Raw genomic sequence first — 21979 nt, 5'->3', positions numbered from 1 at the left:
TAGGTAGGGACCTGCCGAGGCTCGGTATCGCGGACCCGATTGTTCTTGATCTGTTTCTCCTGGGCAGATCGAGCTGTTATTGTGTTAACACGGTGTTCAGTGAGAGGGTGCTAAAAGCTCTTAACCTGCTGGAGTTTTATTAAAGCCCAGAGTGCAGATCTGAACAGGAATTCATTGCTGCTTCTGTTCCTGTCTCTGCTTTCACTGATGTGAAGAATTTGCTTGTGTTCTCAATATCCCGTGTCTGCCCTTCAGCCTGTTGGGTTGTATTCCAGTAGGACCAGCTGGTTAGAGAGAGTTCTGTGGTGTCTAGTGGGTCTGCTGCTGGCCTGTCAGCAGTACATTGACTCCCAGTGTGTGAGAAGCGCCGCCCAGCTCCCTGCTTCACTGTGCTGTTCTACTGGCTGACTGACAGGTCCAAGATGAGCCTGAAGGAGTGCAGCTGTGAGCCCAGCAGGGTGAAGTGGTTCTCCTCCTGTGTGCAGCGCACAGGCTGCCAGTGCCCCGGGCCAGGTATGACGCAGCTGGATCTAGACCAGTGCCCCCTGAAGCCAGTCCCCCCACACACTGACTCCTGGCTTCCCTTTCCACTGGGACCCCATCCCTGGGCTCAGCTCTGACTGACTTGAGGGGCTCCTCACTGTCACCCTGCAGGTCTCCTCAGCTCGAGGCAGGGAAAGTAGCAGCAGTCTCTTCATCTTTTCAACTAAATGATGATTTGAGCAAAAATAAATAAAAGATATAAGCTAAAATAATAAGATTTAAATAAAATAATTTAGTATAAGAGTATTTGTAAGAAGACTAACATCCATGTGAGGTATGAAACTATTGAAAGTGTTCAAAATGAGTAACTCACATGAAATGAGCTGTGTCTGAGTGATGTACTGCAATTATTCTTTCATTTACATTTAAGTGTAAATTTGGGAAAAGCAAATGTATATTTATGAAGATCTGTCCAAGCCCTTTTGACTGGGTGTGAGAGAAGCTGAATTAGAGGCTCTAATCCCCTTAGAGCAGCAGAAGGAGATTCTTTACCTGGGAGCAGAGCTGCTGCCCTGATTCTTCTTCAACACTTAGATCCTCTGTTTGCTGAGGAGCAGCTGCTAACAGGACTGATGTGACCCAGAGAGCAGCTCTCTTTGTGGGTTCTTCAGGGTTTAGAAGTCCCAGTGGCTGCAGCTGTTATTCAGGACCACTGATCTGAAAATGAGACGAAAACAAAACCCTGCACTCTGAAGCCTCCTGCCCTTAGAGCAGATCTGTATTCCTCTCTACTGGAAAATTGTCCGGGGTGAAAGAGTCCCAGCTTTTACAGGCTGTGCATCAAGAATCATTTTAATCTCTCTATTTCTCAGAGATGTGTCAGTAGGGTTTTAGGTCCCTCAGAGAACAGGTGAGATTTAGAGATTTCTCCCTAGAAGTCTGTGCTGCGGCGACACCAGTGTTTCCCCTGTCTGTGTGTCTGCTGTAGATGACGTCCTGGCTGTTCTGGAGGGAATGAGCAGCGCTGATGAGGAATCTGGGAAGCACCTGGTAGAAGAGCTGCTCTCCCTCCTGCAGAGGAACACCAAGGGGACACTGCCAGTCATCCTGGGATTCCTCGAGAGCCCCCAGGTAACATGAAGGAGCTCCCTACACACCTCCTGACATACTCGTTGCAAACGCACTCTAATCAGGAGCCCAGTGTGCTCCAAGATACTGTCTGTGCTGTTTCTTACAACTAGAGGTCAGAAGATAAGCCCTAACGTGTTGCCATCTTGACAGATGTGCTTAAGTGGAAGCCTGGGGTTTCTCTGTATGCTTTTCCACTCCCTCTTGTGGTGAGCTGGGGTGGTTCTGCTGTTTCACACTCAGTGCCCGTTGGCCAGGCTGACTGGCCCTGAAGGAGAAGCCTTTGAACAGACACTCCTGGTGCTGTGATGAGAGCAGCAGTCTCACCCCTGGCTTTGGTTCTTCCCTGCTCTAGGTGACAACTGCCCATCGATCTGCTGTCCTCCAGGCAGTGGAGAAGCTGCTGTGCAAAACATCTGCGCAGCATCTGGATGAGTCCTTGGCCAAGAGCACCGTCTCGATGGCCTTGAATGAAATGACTATATCACCAGTATGTAAACCCCTTTAATTCCTGCCTATTGAGCTGATGTCTTGCTGCAGTGCTGTGGTCTGTTTCCTTGCCTGTAGCACACATTGTTGCATCTAATGGAAGCAAATCGTTGTGTGTTAACTTGTGTGTTCATTGGCTTGATCCAAGCTGTTGCTTCATCTCCAATACCATCGACTCCCAAGATGCTCTGATCTCTTTTTACTGTTGTTTCAGAAATGGCTGCCTGACTGGCAACAGCCAGCCAACAACATTGTCGTTTGTGTGGTGAGAGACCACTACAACAGTACCATGGATATGGTGCTGTCCTTTTTCCAGCCCGGAGTGCTCCCTCACCACACGCTGCTGAATACTGTAGGAGATATCTCCCGCAACTGCAGTAAGTTCTGTGCTGCTAATGGGGTGTGATCTGCGCAGATATATTCCGGATGTTTTACTGTGCTGTATTTCAAATTTCATAATGCTGCTCGTATCTGTCCATTCAAGCCTTGATACATGAGCTTATTATGAAGGCTCAGTGTTTGTTACTCATCCCGCTGCTGAGTCTCCAGTGTTATCATGAGCCTTGGTCCCTACCCAGTGTGAAATGTGTTTTCTTTGAAGGTCATGACATTGCAAGGGATATTGTGAGACTGCTGGACCTGCTGGTGCCTGTTCTCTCCCTTGCTGAGACAAAGAAAATGAAGGCAATGATGTCTTTTGGTAAGTGTGCAAGCTGTCTCATTTAGGGGGACAGCTGTTATCAATGCTTGGTTCCACTGGTAATCCATTGACAAGGCCTGTTCAAACCGCTTCCCACTGAGCTACAGGACTGCTTTGATGTAGCTGAGGAGTGTAGCAGGCTGTTCCTCTCTTGTGTTGTCAGCATTAGAAGGCCTGTACGAGAGCTGGGTGAAATTCCAGGGTCCCGGGCAGTGTGTTCAAGACTGTTCAAGCCAGGTCATCATTAGTTTTGATAAAGTGCACAGATGGCTGCCGTCTTCTGAGCCAAAGGTATGGGATCTTTAATCCAGTGTAGGTTATTTGACATCTTATTAATCATCTTGAATTCTCAGATGTTCTGGAGGAAAGAATGGACTTGAATGCAAAGAAAAGATGTGTCCATGCAGGTATTAGGGAAGGGTATCAGGGTCCAGGGTTCAGATCACAGTAAACAAAGTTGAATAGGGTGCACTTATGAAGCAGGTTTTATTCATTGCTCAAAGTTGTTTTAACTGTCTGTGGGTTTAGACAAGTTTGCTTTACTGTGACCAAATCCTTTCCTTGAGGATGATGGTGTTTGTGTTTTGCTCTGTCTGAAGGTGATGGAGGCCATTGTCTTGGCCCTGGCAGCTATGTGCTGCCTGCTCCCTGAGGAGAAGTTTCAGAGTGAGCTGCCAGAAGTTTTACAGGCCTTCCAGCCACTGTATGCAGCTGAGCTTGACATCAGCTACTCCAGAATCAACAAGGTAGGCCTGTGACCGACGATGGGCCTTTAGGTGTACAGGTTGTGGATTGCGAGGGCCGTTTCTTTTAGAAAATGGATTTTGATTCCTTAAATTGTTGATCCAAACAATCACTAGTAGCACTTTCCCAGTCCCTTTGTCCACAAGCTCCAGTGATGTGCTGGTAAGGCCCAGTGCAGAAGAGGATTATGGTCTGTGGTGCCCCATGTGATTGTGGAAGGGTGTGAACAAGGTTAATCTGCCAGGAGTAGAGTCCAAGGGAGGCATTATCCTGCTCTGTCAGATTTTTGTGTGTGATCAAACTACCAAAATCCTAATGCCAACATGTTATTGCATACACTGAGAGAGTGAGGCCTCTTGATTAAGTAGCAATGCCTCTCCAGATTGACTCCAACGTGCTCTTCTTTCAGAGTCTGAGTGTGCTTATGGAGGCAGCAGTGCCGAAGGCCAGACCAGTGCTGGAGTCCCAGCTGGAGCAGCTGCTGACCATGGTGCACGCCCAGGTAATGGGGACAGCAGCCTGCTCACCTGCACAGACAAGACGTCACAGTAGCCAGTAAATGGGCTTGATCTGGGCTAAGGGCTTTGTTTTTATGTGTCAGACACAGAAAGATGATTCCTTCATCTGTTGCAGGCCGGGACAAAGACAACTTGACGTGAGGGCATTGTCTCCATGAGAGAAATTCCCTATTTATTAAAGGTGGAAACCTTTTCAATACCAGTGTGACTTGGATCACTAGATGCCACATCCAACAGTCACAAGCCAGGGAGCTCAGTTGTGTCCCAGTGGTAGAGCAGCTTCAGTCAGTGGCTCTACTCTTTTGTGCTCAAGATGTCCAAGATGAACCACTTCACTAAGAATGAAGGCACCAGTCGTTAAAGGGGAACTTTTTATATTTTGGGGTTCGAAAGAATCAGCATTGATGGGTACATTTCAAACCCCAATGAATATAAAATGTATACAGTAACGTGTTATAGCTCCATTTGACATCACAAAATAGATGGCATTTCCAGGTTTGCGCAGTGCCATGCTGGTGATATTGTCTGCGATTCTGGACGAGGCAACAAAACGTCCGGTGAGGTTAAGGGGCCCTGTTATGTTGTGACCAGGCAGGCTTGTGAAGACTTTTAAATATTGCTCTTCATTTGGAGACAGTTGTGCCGACCAATACTATTCACTTGCAGATTACGGTGGAACATTTCTGTGGTGAAATGTCTGCTGCACAACCTGAACTTAGTCGCTTGCACGTTGCATTAATCAGTCATTACAGTGACTAGTGAGCAGGAAGGGCTGCTTCATGCTATGTCACCAGCTGATGAAAAGTTGTTCTGTTTTGATGTGTGTCCTCTGTGCTGGGTGTACAGATGAGATGATGAAGATTATTTGTAGGAAGGGGCTGTAGGTTCTAGGTGCAGGTGAATGAGGAGAGTGTGTGCTGTCCTGAGTGCCGCGATTTTCTTCTGCTTTGTTGCTTCTTTGTAGCTGGGGAGTTTCCAGGGAGTGTGCTGGAAATCTCCATGTCCCAGCTGGACAATTTGAAGGAGCAGGACTTACTAGGCAGCCTGACCATCCTTGCTAAACTTGTGGGTGAAGGTACTGAGCCACTTTCATTTCTAACCAGTCTTTGACTGTTTTTTTCCCAAATGGGAGACTCATCCTTCCTAACAGGAGTGTCTATTTTATTTAGGAATGTTATTTAGGAACAGCGGAGAATTATTAATCAGAGTTGATAGGGTGTGAGACTGTAGTTCTCCGTAGCCATGAGATGCACCCCGATTCCTAGTCACTTCCTTGTCCTCTTGCATCTGCTGCGTCTGGTCAAGCTGCTTGGACCAGGGCTGCACTCACAGGGTTGTGTTTCTTTTCAGACTGTGTCAAGGAGTGTGTTTCAGATTTCCTGGCCTCACCGGACATCTTCATGGTGAGACTTGGTAAGTGAGGCCTCAGCTAGCAGAGCACACAAGGTCCCCTAAGGTAAGACTTGAACAGTAGTGCACAGCTTCTCCACCCACAGCCAGCCAGTGGGAAGACTGGGCCAGTGGGGGTGATTCCTTTCTTGATCCAGTGTGAACTGGGGGAAAAAGTGCATCAGTGAAGCCAGTGATTCAGCATTCAGTGTAGACAGCAGTTAGAGAGCTGTGCACTCTGAAACCCAGCAGTGATGTGCAGGTCCGAGCTGAAGTTCTGGGCTGACATCTGCTTGCCAGCTTGGAGCGTCTCAGCCGCACAGAGGTGGGAGAGAGTGCCTGAGCCTCCTGCAGTCCCTGGGCCCAGTGATCCACCCCCAGCTGCCCAGCATCTGGGAGCCTCTCATCCCGCCCCTGGCCAGGCTCTCTCAGGTACCCCACAGCACAACAGCACAGATTTGCCAAGAGATATGTCTGAAAGAGCACTCAGCTGCTCCCGAGAGTACACCACGATAAGTGTAGAAGTCTGTAGCAGAATTATATGATTTCTCTCTGGGAGTTTTAGGTGCATTTAGAGGATTAATCAGATTTGGAATCTTTCAGTGTTGCATTAGAATCAGTGTCATATCTTCTGCAGAGCACAGGTTTTGTCCTTATGGCAGCAGTACCTGAGCAGATCTCCATCCTATTGTCCAGAACTGTACAGGATACAGCATATCAGATGGGGGATTTACATTTATCAACACCAGGATGTCTTTAATGTCACTCATCTGTGTTTTCTTATGCTCAATTACAGTTATTTGCCCTAAATAAGCTCTGAGCTGCTGCAGCCCCTATCTAAGTGCTGAGTTTTTTGTGTGTTATGTTTCAGAATTTCCAGAGGGACAGATTCCCCTGAAGCAGTGGCAGGATGGGCTGATTGTGGTATGTAGTGAGAGAGGGGATTGATAACATACACAGTGAGAGAGAGGGGGCACAGACAGTGAAAGTAATCTTCTTCCCCTGCTAGGTAATGTCATGTCATGTCACTCAAATGCAGTGACAGCTGTGGTGTCGCCGGGGGAAAACAGGCGTAAAAGAGATCTAACTCACACCACACGGGTCTTCTTTGTTCTTCGCTGGTACGTCTCTCCAAGTCCGATCCGCAATCCATAGCCAGTATCCTTGAACGATCCAAATTCCTAAATCCGTATGTCCACCCCACTCTGCGCCGTATCCAAGCCGTAATCCGTAATCGTAGCCAAAACCGTATCCAATAGTCCGTTATTCTTAAATTCCTTTCAGTTCACTCCTAAATCTCTCCTTCTTCCAACACGCTTTCACCTTATCGGCTTCCGCACCGGCTCATCGCTTCTGGGGCATTTATACCCTGTTTCCTAATGTCATTCAGCTGCGTCTCCCCGTTTCGCTGCGTAGGCTTTTCCCAATAGCGGGTCAGCTGGTTATCCTGGGTGGCCATCTTGCCCAGGTCTATATCGAGTATTTTCAGCGTTTCGTTCCGGAAATACAGGTTATAAATGACCCTTCCCCGGGTCCTCTTACACAGCTGTCTTGTGCTTCCTCTCCTGGGTTGCTGTGGATTCAAGAGAATAATCTATCTTCTCTTGTTGAGGTGGTCCTGTCATGCTGTAGTGTGAGAGAATCGTTGTCAGTCCTCATACAGTAGCTGTGCAGTAATTTTATCTGCCCAGTGTCGTGTGTGGGTGTCTTTGCTCATTCTGCTGTGGACCTGATTGCCTCCCCTGTGTGTCTGCAGCTGCTCTGTAACACACTGAGCGCAGTGGCGGATGTGGTGTGGGCCTGTAGGCTCACTCAGGGCACAGTCAGAGTGCTCTGCCCTCTCGGCTCCACCTCTGTCTGACAGAAGGCTGAGCTACATGAGAAGCTGGGACTTTTACTCACTAAACATCTTATTCCTCACCTAGTGTTGTGATGTAGTGGACATAGCAGGTGTGTCTGTAATTTGCTGTATATTAGATGTTGTAAGGTGTGTGGCTGTTCAGGCTAGATTAATTCATGTGAGCTGTGAGCTATGTTTCCGTGAGCAGTGTTTGATTGTCCAGTAGAGGGAGAGCCCATTCACTGTGAAATGTGCGCTCTGCGCTCTACTTCAGTGTGCTGTCTCCAGAGCTAACATGTCCTCTCAGTGCAGCTGTACAGAGCAGCCTCCTGAGCTCAGTGCTCACTGTCCTCTTCTCCGGTGTCACAGGCCTTCCTGTACCAGTGTATTGGTGCAGTTGCCCAGAACATCTCTCAAAAGGAGACTGTGAGAGATGCGCTTCAGGACAGTCTACAGGAAGTTCAATTTGAGAATCCTGCAGAGAGAGAGGTGAGGTGATCTGTTCCCACTCCGCACACAGACTCAGGGCTTCTACTGCTTCTACAGCCATGAAAACCAGAATTCTCTGAGCGATTTCTTTCTACACAACTGATGGACAGACAAGGAGTATCTTTGAAAATCTCCCCATCTGTCCTCATACAGGGAGTATGAGGACAGATGGGAAGATTTTCAAAGTACTTTTCCCAAGAGAAGCATGTTCTACCTTCTTCAGAAAGTCACTGACTGCTGAGATATGTTATTCTAGAAACTGACAACATATGAATGGAAAGTAAACATTATACCATCGATCTCTGGTATTCCTTTAAAGGGGAACAGTAACACATTTTTATATTTAGAGCTTAGAAACTATCAGCATTGATGAGTGTATTTCAAACCACAATAAATGTCAGATGTAAACTGGAGGCTTTACAAGTTACTGTGTACATCACAAAATAGATAAAATTTCCAGGAATGCCCAACGTCTGCAATTCATTGCAAAATAGCAGGCTTGTGAGTATGTCTCTTTTAATCCAACAGAAATATTGCTCTCAACATCAAGACAGTCTTGCTGATAAATTGAAGTTACTTGTTAATTCTGAATGCAGATCATACTGGAAAGTTTCTGTGGTCAAATGCCTGCAGCACAACCTGTACGTATTCACTCGTACATCACAATACATGTATCATTTTAGTGACTAGTGAGCAGGAAGGGCCGCTTCACGGCACAATTCATACGAACTCTCGCTCTCCCCGTAGAGAGAACAGGGGTTTGTGACAATATGGCGACTTACAGAACTTTCAAAACGTTCATGATTTTGTGGTTAATTTGATATTTGTCAATGTTTTTTATGCCGATAATCTATTCATTTTGCTACAGAGATTTACTAACCGGTCTGAGAAACTGATACTGCAGTTCCCCTTTGAAATTCTATTGGAAAGCTGGGCGGCGCATGAAGAACCTTTGACAGGCTTCCGTCACCTTGCCAAGACGTCACCTTTAATAATCAGCTCTTGCAGGTCCAGTCACTCGGAATGCTTAGGCTGCCACAAAGGGCACTGCAGCAGATCGAAAGGTATTGCCCAACACCTTTTCATATTTGCAGATGTTCAGGTGCAGGACAGCATTAGTCTGCTAAAATGCCACGTGGCACAGTGAGTCCTTAATGTGCCATGTATCTAACACACAGTAAATCTTATTTTTATAATGAAAATTAAATGTCTATTACTAATATCTGATGTACTGATATGTGACCATCTTTGTGTATTCTTTCAAGTTAATTTACAAGTCAGGAAGAATGTACAGTATATGAATCTTATGTTAAGAACCGCTACATAAACTAAACAACAGCTGAGAAGTTTAAAAACATTTTAAATAACGTTTCATGCACAGTGTCATCTCCCTCTTGCAACGATCTGGTTCATGCTCTGAAACTTAAGGAAACTTAAGAAAATCACACTCACTCATAAGATGAATGAGGAGATACTTCAGCTTAAGAGAAATTGTCGCAAATCAGAGCGCTTATTGAGAAAACCTAAACTGCAGGTTCATTATGACATTCTGAGAGAACAGATTTCCACCGACAATACTTCCATAAAAAGGGCAAGACAGTTGTACTTCTCTAATGTAATTAACAAACACAAAGATAATACTAAAGTACTTCTTTTCCACTATAGACAGTTTAATAAACCCTACTTTTTCTTGTAATATTTCTTATGATGTATCCTCTACAAAATGTGAAGATGTTTGCAATTCATTTCCAAGATAAAATAACTTTGATTAGACAGAATATAGCTCAGACAACCACGACGAGTCTCCGCGATTGTCCTGATCAGCCACCTAGTTCTATTATGACGTCTTTTTCTGTTATTAATCTTCAGACACTTAAAACCATTACAGACATCTTCCACATGTGATCTTGACCCTGTTCCTACAACTCTTTTTAAGAAGGTTTTTGATTGTGTGCAAGATAATGTTTTTACTATTGTAAATTGCTCTCTGTCAGCAGGAGGTTTCAAGACTGCCTTGGTGAAGCCTCTACTAAAAAAGACTAACATGGATACTGCTGTTGTTAGCAATTTTAGACCTATTTCAAATTTTCCTTTTTTTAAGAAAATTTTGGAGAAAGTTGTTTTTATTCGATTAAAAGAATATCTGGTCTCTTACTTTTTATTTTGAGAAATTTCAGTCAGGTTTTCGTTCTAACCATAGTACAGAGACGACATTGGTCCTTGTTGTGAATGACCTGAGACTGAGTGCCGATAAACATAATTTGGTTTTACTTGATCTCAGTGTAGCTTTCGATACAGTTGATCACAAGATTCTGATCAACCGACTTGAAAACTGGGTAGGTCTTTCAGGGATGGTTTTAGAATGCCTTAAATCTTATTTAAAGAATAGACAGTTTTTTGTTGCTCTGGGAAATCAATCATCAAAACATTTTGACATTTCTTGTGGAGTTCCGCAGGGTTCCATTTTAGGACCTCTGCTCTTTTCACTATACTGTATATGTTACCTTTAGGTCATGTAATTAGGAACCAAGGGATCAATTTCATAGCTATGCCGATGATATACAACTGTATATCTCTATTCCATCTGAAGATCAAAACTCCGTCAACAGACTAATCGGCTGTGTGTTAGATATTTCTCAGTAGATGTCCCAACATTTTCTACAGTTAATCAAGACAAGACTGAAATATTGATATTGGGTACTAAAATTCAGAAAGAACTCTTGCAGGATAAATTGGGCTCTTTTGCTTCACGTGTTAAATGTGTCCATGCATTTGTTACCAGTAGAATCGATTATTGTAATTCTCTGTTTAGTGGGCTTCCCAAGAAAACAAGAAATCCCAACTTGTTCAAAATGCAGCAGCACAGATCCTAACAAAAACAAGAAAGAGAACACATATCACTCCTGTTTTGAAAGATCCTCACTGGTTGACTGTATTTTCTAGGATAGATTTTTAAGTTCTTTTACTTGCTTTTAAAGCTCTAAACGGCCTAGCACCTATGTATCTTACTGAATGTCTGTCTTTATATGTTCCTATACATGACCTGAGATCTGAAAATACTGGCCTTCTGCAGATACCACATGTGAAATACAGAAAGAGTGGAGAGGCTGCTTTTTATTTTTATGTTTCTAAATTATGGAACTCACTACCACTTTTTATCAGGTAGTCAAGCTTGGTACATTGTTTTAAAAACCACTTGAAAACATCTTTTTAATTTAGCTTTTAGTTAAAATGGTTCTCTGTTCTTTCTATTTATCTTTCTTTTTTATTCAGTTTTATTGTTTTCATTCTATTACGACCTTCCTAATTTCTATTTCTTTTTCAAGCATAAATTGACATTTTTGTTGCTTTACTGTATTACTGTGTTTGAGCAAAAAGTTGTGGAATGTGAGCAGGCAGTCATTTTGAATGAACTGCAGAGAAGTGAGTTAGAGAAGGAAAATGCACAACTAGAGAAGAGTACTGATGAATTGCAGGAACAGTTGCAAAAGATTAGATATATATAAAAAAAGGAATCACAGAAGGTTGCGTATTACAAAAGAAAATGCGATTCTGAAGGAGATTTAGCACATGGGGAGAGGGACCTGAATGAGCAGGTGCAGTTCTGGCAGGGAGAATATGAAGGCTTGAAAACAGAGACAGACAGGAGAGTGAGTCACAATATTAGCACGTGTGAAAAAGGAAAGTATAGTGATGCTGTAAGAGAGGCTTATATGGATTTAGTAGCAAACATGGGCGTTCGTGCACGAAAGGCTTCTAAGATAGTCAGAATAGTTTTGGATAAATTGGTACTGTAGGTATTCAGGTCGACAGATTGCCAGGGGAAAGTTTTTGTAAATATCTTGTGGTAGAAGCGAGACAAGTTTCTACAAAGAAAAGATTAAGAATTCTTATGTTAATTAAACCAGAACACTTGTTAGGAAAGAGAGTTAGACCTGCTTTTGATGAGAAAGACAGGAAGGTGTGGTACAAGGGCACAGTCGTTGAAATGAGACTAGATGGCCAGGAGTATGTTTTTAAATAAATATGATGGATTTAGAATTCCCTCGGGAGGGGGATCAGAATACCTCCTGGGTATCCCTGCCTGTCGTAAGAGGCGACTAAAAGGGTTGTGTCAGGAAGGGCATCCGACGTAAAACCATCTTGCCAAAACCATGGTTGCAAAGAACACAAAGTACATAGTGGATCGTTCGGGGCCCGGGTTAACAACGGCCGCCATTAGTGCTGTGTCCCAACAGGGTACTAATGGAAATTATGCTACTGTGGGGAAAACTGTAGAGTGGGGGCTACAGAAAAGAAACAAGGTGAAGGGGCATGGAAGGAATGTTAAGTCAATGAGAGTGGGGAGTTGGAATGTTGGTACCATGACAGGGAGAGGGAGAGAATTGGTTGAAACTATGGCAAGGAGAAAAGTGGAGATCTTGTGTGTGCAAGAAACCAAGTGGAAAGGAAACAGCTCAAGACACCTAGGAGCGGGATACAAGATTCTATACGCTGGAAAGAGTACAAAAATGAATGGAGTGGGTGTGATAGTGTGCAAAGACCTAGCAGACAAGATAGTGAGGGTGGTTAGACACTCAGACAGGATTATCAATGTACAGGTGGCTTTTGAGAGCGGGTTGTGGAATATCATCTCTGTATATGCACCACAGGTAGGAAGACCACAGGAGGAAAAGGATAGCTTCTTGGAAGATCTCGAAGAAGTGGTTAGCAGAATCCCAGGAAATGAAATGGTGGTAATTGAAGGAGACTTCAATGCGCATTTAGGAGAGAAATGCCCAGATTATCCAGATGAACATGGTCAGAGAGGGCTAGGAGAGAGAAATGAAGAAGGAGGAAGGCTACTAGAAACACTCCAAGCTCTTGAATTGTTTGCAGTGAACACAGGGTTCACGAAGAATTATGAGCAAAAGGTGACATACAGGAGTGGAGGCCATACCCAAATAGACTACATATTAGTGAGAAGAATTGATAGAGCGAAAGTCCAAGATGCTAAAGTCCTGCCCTATGAGGCTGTTACCAGACAACACAGGCTACTGGTGATGGAAATCACAATATTGAAGGAGCGAAGAATAAAGCAGGGAAAACACCCAGCACGAACAAAAGTGTGGAAACTGAGAGAAAACAAAGTAGATTTCAACAAGCTGGTGAGAGAAATGAAAAACAACACAGAGGAAACAGAGGAGCCTTCAGTTGAAGAAGAGTGGACTGAGATGAGCCACATCCTAGAAGAGGCTGCTACCAGGGCTTGTGGAAAGACAAGAGGAGGCAGACCGAGGGAAAATGAAGAGTGGTGGTGGGATATGGAAGTTCAGGAAACACCGAAGGAAAAGAAAAAAGCACACAAGGCACTGAAAGATGGCACTGGAGAATTACAAGAATATAAGAGACTAAAGAAGGTAGCAAAAAGAAGTGTAGCAAGACCAAAGGAAAGAGCCTGGAAAGAATGGTATGAGAAACTTGAAACAAAGGAAGGAGAGGACCAAATCTACAAGATTGCTAAACATAGAGCGAGACAGAAAAAAGATATTATCCGGGTGGCAGTACTCAAGGATGGAGAAGGCAGAGTCTTGATTAAAGAAGAACAGATCAAGCAAAGATGGCTGGAGTACTTCAAAAATCTGTTAAATGTAGAAAATGAGAGGGAGAACCTAGTGGAGGCAGACGTAGTGTGTGGACCAATCCAAGAAATTTCAGTAAAGGAAGTGACAGAAGCTATCAAAGAGATGAAAGTGGGCAAAGCAACTGGACCATCAGGAATAGCAGCAGAACACTTTAAGAACCTCGATGAAGAGGGGATTCAGTGGCTGACGAGATTGCTAAACAATATTGCAAAGGAAGAGAGAATTCCAGAAGAATGGACAAAAAGCAGTATGGTTACCATCTACAAGGAGAAAGGAGACCCAATGGAGTGTAAAAACTATAGAGGAATACAACTTCTGGAACGTGGATTGAAAATCCTGGAAAAAAGTCTGGACGAGAGACTCAGGAAGATAGTCAGGATCCACAACTCACAATTTGGATTCTCAGCGGGGAAAAGCACAACAGATGCCATTTTTGTGATGAGACAGTTACAGGAGAAGACACTTGAGAAAGGGAAAAAGCTGTATGTGGCCTTTCTGGACTTGGAGAAGGCATATGACTGTGTGCCCAGAGAGGTGGTGTATTGGTGCTTGAGGAAGAAAGGAGTACCAGAAAGCATGGTGAAGTTAGTTCAAGCAACCTATAGAAATGCAACTACGAAGGTGGTCACACAACGGGGAGAGACAAAATAGTTTGAAATCACAGTTGGAGTACACCAAGGATCAGCACTAAGTCCTTTCCTTTTTATAAACATTATTGACACACTGACAGAGGAGGTAAGAACAGAGGTGCCTTGGGAACTCATCTTTGCTGATGATGTGGCACTGATGGCAGATTCAGAAGTAGAACTACAGGAGAAAGTGTTCAAATGGCAGGGGAGTCTGGAAAAGGGTGGACTGAAAATGAATGCAGAAAAATCAGAAATAATGGTAATGGAGAGAAGAGGAGATACTATGTCCAATGTTGAGGAGACAAATGGAGGAAAACTGAAACAGGTTGATGGCTTTAAATACCTTGGATCAAAACTGGTAAAGGGAGGAGAAACACTGGAGGCAGTAAAACAAAGAGTGAAAGCTGGATGGAACAAGTGGAGGGAAATAATTGGAATAATCTGTGACAGGAAAATTCCTAGAAAGTGCAAAATGTACAAGACTGTGATTAGACCTGTACTACTATATGGAGCTGAATACTTGGCAGTTGGAAAGAGGGAAGAGAACTTGATGAGAAGAACTGAAATGAGGATGTTGAGATGGATTCTGCAGATTTCAATGAAGGATAAGATCAGAAATGAAGAAATCCGTAGACGATGTAGGGTGGTGGATGTAGTTGAGAAGATGCGAGAGGCGAGGTTACGGTGGTATGGACATATCATGAGGAGGGACGTTGAGGAAGTAACAAAGAGGGTAATGGAATTTGAGGTGGAAGGTAACAGGGGAAGAGGCAGGCCTAGAAAGAGATGGATAGATTGTGTGAGAAAAGATATGGAGGTATGTGAAGTGAGTGAGGAAGATGTGCTCGACAGAGACAAGTGGAGAAGAGCAACCAAAGCAGCTGACCCCAGGACAGTCTGGGACTAAGGCTGTGAAGAAGAAGAAGAAGAAGATGATGATGGATTTAGAAAAATGTGGTGGTTTGCTTTGTGGAAAGATTATATGAATAGTTATTTAGAATTGCTTCCTGTTAGTGCAGAGGACTTTGTAGGCAAGAAAATGGAGCACATTTGTGAGCAGTGAAGATGGGAGTGAATGTTGGTGGCCAGGCAGGGCAGTCCGTGTAAATAGAACAGGAGACTTGTTTGTTGTGGATTGTGTAGAGGAGGGTGATGATGACGTTAGTGGCTTTAATTGATTATCCACTGTTAGATGATCACATGGATAATGAGGTGAGGATTGTTGCTTAGGTTTCTTAAGTTCGAGCAGTTGCTAATGTTACACTGTGTATCAGATGCAGATAACTTTGAGGAATACGAAATGGAAAACATCTTGTAGCTGATGCTGATGCGCCAGGGAGGCTGGAGAAAAGTTGATCCCTGGACCCAGCAATACGAAATTACTGCTCTATATATAACTGCTGATGCAAATAACTTCCCCGTGCCTTGTGATAACTGGTTTCCAGCACTGTCTATAGTTACTTGTGAGTTATGATTTTTACACTGTTGTTCATTGTTATTCGTTGGATATGTATGTTGTTCAGGTACAGTTTATATACTTTTAAGATTTATCTTATGATGTAGCCATGCAATGCCTGTGATAATGCCCATCAGGTCCAAAGAAAGTGCATGTCCTCAGCGACTCTATGTTGTGGGGCCTGGAAACACTGATGCCAGCATAACAGGTGTGGCTGCACCCTGGCACAACACGCAGTGCCCACCAGCACCTGTACCACCTCCAGGCCCTGAATGAGGATATATTACTGATCATTAACATAGGGACCTATAACAGAGCCCAGGGTGACTCCTCCTATGACATCCTTAGAGCTAGGAAAGAACTGACTGTGGCAGTAAGAGCATCTCCTTGTAAGGTTCATATGGCAATTTGCTCAGTTTTGCCACGGCTCTGCGATGCCTCTTTACTGCTGGAGCTGTGAAAGAAGCTGCCCGGGCTCTTTCACAGCTCCCCTCTCACATGGACCATGTGCAGCTCCTCAGGAGCAACAGAGTGCTTCTGCAGAACCAGCAGCCCGTTGCTCAGGCCTTTGCTGCTGATAGGAAAAGGAACATTTCTTAGTATATTTTACATTTCATTTCTCATTATTTTAGAACTTTAATTTGATATATTTTATTTTACTAGCGCCAAATTTATTTTTTATAATTTACTTGTTTACTTTCATTTTGTGATATTTTGATTTTAGTTTGTCAGATCAAATGCACATTTGACCAAAGTCTTGTAAATTATCACTTTTTACAAGATATGGAAAAAAGAGCAACAATTGACTCCAACGCAATTTTAATATTCATGACTATATTTATCGTTCATACCTCATATTATGTATAATAATGATTAAATTTATAATTTATTTTAACTGTTTTGTATAGATGAAACCTTTCCAAAATGTATAAATCATTAAAGACGATTAAAAGCGTATTGTAACGCATACGGCCTCCATTGCTTGTGAGAGCTGGCTGGATGGATCAGATCACTGAAGACATGCGGAAAGTGAACGTCACCCCGGAGGACACCTATGACCGCGCCAAATGGAGACGGGCGCGCCGACAAGCGGACCCTGCCGATGCGGTATTAACGCTAGGATGAAGAAGATTCATTTTAAACACTAAGTTATGAATGCAGATGCGATCGGTGCCATTAGCGCTCAGTCTGTGCTGCTAGGCTCCGCCCCCTCCGTGACGGAGCGCAGTGGGCGGGGCGCTGTTCTCCAGCCTGACTGGGAACACGGACCCGCTGATCTGTTTTATACCACAGGAAGCCCGTTTCCGCCAGGGAGTAAAAAAAAACGAGCTATGGTATCTCAGAATTCCGACTTCAAGTCTCACAGTTTTGACGTCAATTCTGGCGCCAGCAATGAAAGTACAGTAGGTTGCTCATCTGGCATAGGAAATCCACTGTTCACAATTCAGTCCAGGTACAGTGCCACATTCTACTGATATCTTCATACATTTCACAGACTTAAATAACATCTGCGTAAACTGTACATAGACTAACGTAGCTAAGTTTAAAAAAAACATATGCAAGAGCTACTTTGGTTGAGCAATTTAACCTTTTCAAGTGCGACCTAATTAATGAGTCAAAACTAACAGTAGGCCTGTACTCTTGTGGGGGTTTCGTCTGTGTGTACAAGGCAGCTCCTGCAAACACTTTACCAGCAGCTATTTCAGCACAGTAACATGAATGCAAATTTGTGGGGAGTGTTGGTCATCATTGCCTGTCCTGGACTACTTCTAAATGTACTATAATGCATACTGTTGGAGTCTGGGCAAACAGGAGGCTAGGTAATTACACTATGCTAACTAATCAATGCTGCACCACTGTCCCATGTGTGCTTCCTAGGCCACAATTGCAGGATGGAGGATCTTATTGATTTCCTCAGGGAGAGGGACATTCCAGAGTCCACTATCGGAAAAATGAAGGAAGTAAAGGTAGTTAACAGAATGGATGTGTTCATGTTTATTGTAACTAACTCCCACTGACCTACTGTAGATATTAACAGCACTTTCAGTACTGTGAAAAGTCAGAGACCACCCTTTCGTTTATTTAATTCCCTGTCAAAACGGCCATTAAGTGCAATTAATTTATTTTTCAATGTCAGAAATTATTCCAGGAAACATATTTAACACAAAATTACACAAAAGCATCCACATCTAAATATAATGTCAGATCTTTCATTGTTTAGTGTGTCCACCTTCTGCCTTTATTACAGCTTCCATTATTTACAGGAGACCTTCTTTGAGTTTTTCAAATAAATCCACTGGGATATTCGTTCATGCTTCTTGTAAACACCTCCAAAGTTCAGTCTTAGAAGTTGGTTGTATTTTCTGCTTCTGCCGATCCAAATCCAAATCCACTCAATGACTCATCGTCCATAAAGCCTTACTTACCTCAAGTGTCCAGTTTTGGTGTTCTAGGGCAAATTTTCTTCTCTTCTGTCTATTTCCTTTTCAAATAGTGACTTTTTGACAGCTACACACCCCTTCAGACCCATTGCATTGTGTTGTCTTCTTACAAAGGAAGTATTGACAGAAACACTTGTGGATTTTTTTCAGAATTGATGCAGGAGTGATAAAAACGTTCACTTCTGTCTATGTGATGGTGATGTCTACCAGGCCTTGCACGAGTCCCATTTTCTCTATATATTGTAGTAATTTTTAACTCCAGTTTTGGAAACTCTTGTTTTTCACTTATTTTCCTTTGACTTATATTTTCCTAACGCAAGTGAATTATCTTAATATTATCAGAAATATCGCCTCTAGCCATTTCAGATGCACATGACAAAGATATGTGCAAGGCAGCTGTGGTGTGTTTGGGTAGTTAGTGTCCAATGTTAGTGTCTACCCAATGTTAGTGTCACTTTTAATGGAAAGTGTTCTAATATAATGTCAGTGACAGTTTTGGGATCAACTTGTGTTGGGAGGACACAGCTGTAACTTGTTTGAGTGGAAGGATGGAAGACTTAAAGTGCCAAAAGGGTGCACAAAAGTAAAGAGTGGACAAACTAAATACTGTTTGATTTGATGTTATATTTAGTGTACTTTTCTGTCAAATATGTTTCTTGCATTATTTTCTGACACCAAAAACTAAATAATTTGCACTGAATGGCTGTTTTAACTGGAAATTAAATAAATGCAAGGGTGGTCTCTGACTTCTGCACAGTACTGTACAGTATATTGATATTTTCATGTATAGTAGATATTTTCACTTTATACCTCAACAATCCCGAATGGACTTTTTCCTTAAACCAGTATCAGCATATTGATCCACATAAAATGATGCTTTAAGTATGGTATTTTGAAACTGAAAATTGGTAACACACTATTCATTTTTAGATTGATGCCAGTGTCCTGATGTTAATGACAGATGAACAGATGAGGAATTATTTGCCGTCTTATGGAGACAGATTGGCAGTGATGGGATATTGTAGGAGACACGAAAAACAGCCCAACAGTAGGAAATCAAAGCTTTTTGATAGACTGAAGTCAAAACTGAATAAAAGAAAAAAGCATAAGCACCCAGAAAATATCACTCCTCATCAAGAGGTGAACACAGAGAGGAAAGTAAGGAAAGTGGAGTAGGGCTGGATGCTGTATGAGGAAGGAAAAGGAGGCTTTATCCAGGTGTGAACCAAAAAGGGTGGTGGAACACGAAAGTTAAGTGTTTCAAAGCACTGGAAAAAAAAGACCTCATAGCGGAGGCAATAAGTTTGTTTTTCCCAGATGGAAAGAATGCACATGGAAATATTTCTGGGTTTGAGGTGGATCTGACAAATGACCAAGAAGTTTCCTTAGATGAGGACAGTACAGTGGGAGCTCTATATGAAGCCTCAAAGTTAACTGTCATGAGGTTCTATCAGTCAACCAAAAAGAAACATGACAATGGTGGTGTGGAGACACAGCAAGAATCAAACACTGCAGGTCCCTCACAGGAAAACACACAGGAGTTTCCCTCTACAGACTCACAAATTGATCCACCATTGGAATTAGAAACATTAGATGTCATCTATGTTGGAAATACTGGAAATGATTTAAACTTAGGCAGTGATGACGTGGCACAATTTTATCCTGCAGATGTCACAGACGATTCCGGTTTAGCTCTGCAAAGTTCTACTACTGGGGAAAATGTTGAGGATAGCAATATCATTACAATTTTCAATGGAGACCTCTCTGAGATGGGAGAACAAAGTCTAGAAGACACTTTGCCTCTGGCACAAGAACTCAGGGAACCAGACAAAAAAATTCTTGTTGTCCATCGCAGCCAAATACTATCTGAGCTTATTGAACATTTCACTGAGGAACACCTTTCATATACTCAATCAGAAATTCAAGTAAAGCTTCTACTATCAAATGGGCAATATGAGAATGGATATGATGAGGGAGGCGTTCTCAGAGATTCCCTCTCTGAATTCTGGCATGAATTCTATTAACAATGTACAACAGGTACCACTTTCAAGATACCATTTCTCCGACATGACTATGGCAAGAAAAAGTGGCAGAGTATAGGTAGAATTATTTCTTTTGGTTGGCAGAAAGAGAAGTATTTGCTCATCAAGCTTGCTCCTGTAATCTTGGAACAGGCAGCTCTTGGATATGTGAAGAGTGATCTTGTTGACAATTTTCTAAAGTATGTCTCAGAATCTGACCGTTATACCTTGGAATGTTGTCGCAGAGACTTCAACAGTTCTGGCCAAGATGAATTACTGGAAATCTTGGACAACTACAGCTGCTGAAGAATGCCAAGTGCACACAACATTGAACAAATTCTGCAAGAACTGGCTCACAAAACCCTTACTCAAGAGCCTGCTTACACTATGTTATCGAACAGTGGGAAAGTGTACTCACTCCCCTCAGCAAAGCCCTTGAGAAAATGGAAGCTGTGTATGAAAACTTGCAGCCAACGGCAAGGAAAAGCATGTGGTCACTGAAGTTTCCCTGCACAATGAATGCACAGGAAAAGGAAATATCAAAGCATATTACAACATACCTGCGAGAGTGTGATGGAAGGAAACACAGGCTCAGATCTCTTTCTTGGCAAGACTGTAACTGTTGACTTCACTGATATGCAAGGATTTGAGAGAAGACTTATGGCACATACATGTGGCTGGTATTTGAGAGTGTCTATTCATTATGATAGCTATTCTGACTTCAGGTGTGAAATGAACAAAATTTTGGAAAGTAATATGTAATATAATATGGGTAATGGACATAATTTAGTATTTTAGTCTGTCAACCTACAGACTACCCAGATAAGAAATATGTGCATATTTCACCATTCAAAACTTTTGGTAAGGTATACTTATTCACAGTACGCATTTAAAGGCCATCTGACCAAGTCTGTACCTTTATACACTGTATATAAGCATATAAGATGATAATATGAGTTTTGAGTGTACTTATGATAGAATGTTCACCATTTCACTTAAGAAATTAAAAAGTCCCAGGTTAAATTGCACTTTTATTTTTGTCATTTTGGTACAAGAATATCTTTTAGACTGATTGTTCATATATTGAGTGAGAAACTAATGGATGTTTTTTCACCTAAAGTATGGTGATGCAGTTTAATAAACACGTTCTTTTTTTGAGCCATGTGCATTCTCTACCAAGCACTTGTGCCAATGAACTCTGCTGCTATCTAGTGTCTAATAATGTTACAACTTTTGCGTTGTATGTTATTTAGTCACAATATGGCGGCAGAGTTTATTTGCACAACAACTGGACAGTTCATGACGAAGATGAATTCTAAGTGCTCACTTTGGTCAGCACTTGATTTAGAATTAATCTTTGTCATTAACTCTTCAGTTAAATGTTTCTTGGGGTAGCGGTAACTTTGCAGAACCTGATTTTTTTTTATTTGTGTTTGAATTGTTTGGTTATTTGTAGATTTTATCCGACATTTTTATGAAACGTGCAGATGAGTTCAAATTCGATGAGTTCAAATGCCTTGCGTTTAGTGAATATTATTTGTACTCTATTTTCTCTATCAGTCTCTCGACAGATATCAACTTTGATTTGGTCAACTGCTTGCAAGTAGTTCTGTGCGCCATATAAACATGGGGAAGGCATGCATCACTGAAGGTCGTCCACTGGGAGCGCGAGGGTTGTGAGTCGGACTTATTCTGTGATTATTCCAGGCACGATGACCAGCAGCTGACCCTGCATATGTAAATAGTGTCATAGTAGTTTTAGTGTCCTGTGTAGCTATATAAGTGTATAGCCTGTTGTTAAGTAAGGATGACCCTAATGATGTGTACGTGTTCCGTCAGTCTCCTCATGTGTATGCATATCCTGCGTTCGGTTTTTGGTTTACTTATCACGTCTCCACTAGTTCTTTGTCCTGAGAGAACCTGTATACACTACATTGGTGTCAGAAGCAGGCAGGATGGACAACCTGTGGCAGACACTAGCTGATTCTGTCAAGCGCTGGCTGACCCTAAAAGAGACTGAGCCCACCG

General features: G+C 42.7%; 2 pseudogenes; both read left to right on the top strand.

Annotated features, from left to right (window-relative positions):
- Positions 1–17381: 17381 nt before the first annotated feature.
- Positions 17382–19656, top strand: LOC148815442 (uncharacterized; annotated as a pseudogene).
- Positions 19657–19699: 43 nt separating this feature from the next.
- On the top strand, positions 19700–21678 carry LOC148815441 (uncharacterized; annotated as a pseudogene).
- Positions 21679–21979: the final 301 nt, after the last annotated feature.

This window comes from Atractosteus spatula, chromosome 25, assembly GCF_055471065.1.
Source record: "Atractosteus spatula isolate fAtrSpa1 chromosome 25, fAtrSpa1.hap1, whole genome shotgun sequence".
Taxonomy (NCBI): Eukaryota; Metazoa; Chordata; class Actinopteri; order Semionotiformes; family Lepisosteidae; genus Atractosteus; species Atractosteus spatula.
This window is presented reverse-complemented; position numbering and strand designations above follow the sequence as displayed.